Genomic DNA, 260 nt, shown 5'->3' on the forward strand with positions numbered 1-260 from the left:
GGCACTGCGCAATGCCCGAGATTCATCACTCAATATCTTGGAAACGCGGGGAGCCGGGGCGGCGCGCACTGGGCGGGGGCTGCACTTAGCGCACAGGAAAGAAACTGCAGCTGGAAATTAAGCGAGCCCCTTATTTGATTGATTTGGGGGCTCCTTTCCCTCCTTCCAGCACCCCCGCTCAGCTTGCTGGCCCCTTCCCCGGGGAAAAGATGCGTGCAGGAGGCTGGTGGAGATTGGGCTGATTTTGGGGGGGGGGGGGG

Source organism: Gavialis gangeticus, unplaced genomic scaffold, assembly GCF_001723915.1.
Source record: "Gavialis gangeticus isolate Ggan-Ray unplaced genomic scaffold, GavGan_comp1, whole genome shotgun sequence".
NCBI classification, from domain to species: Eukaryota; Metazoa; Chordata; order Crocodylia; family Gavialidae; genus Gavialis; species Gavialis gangeticus.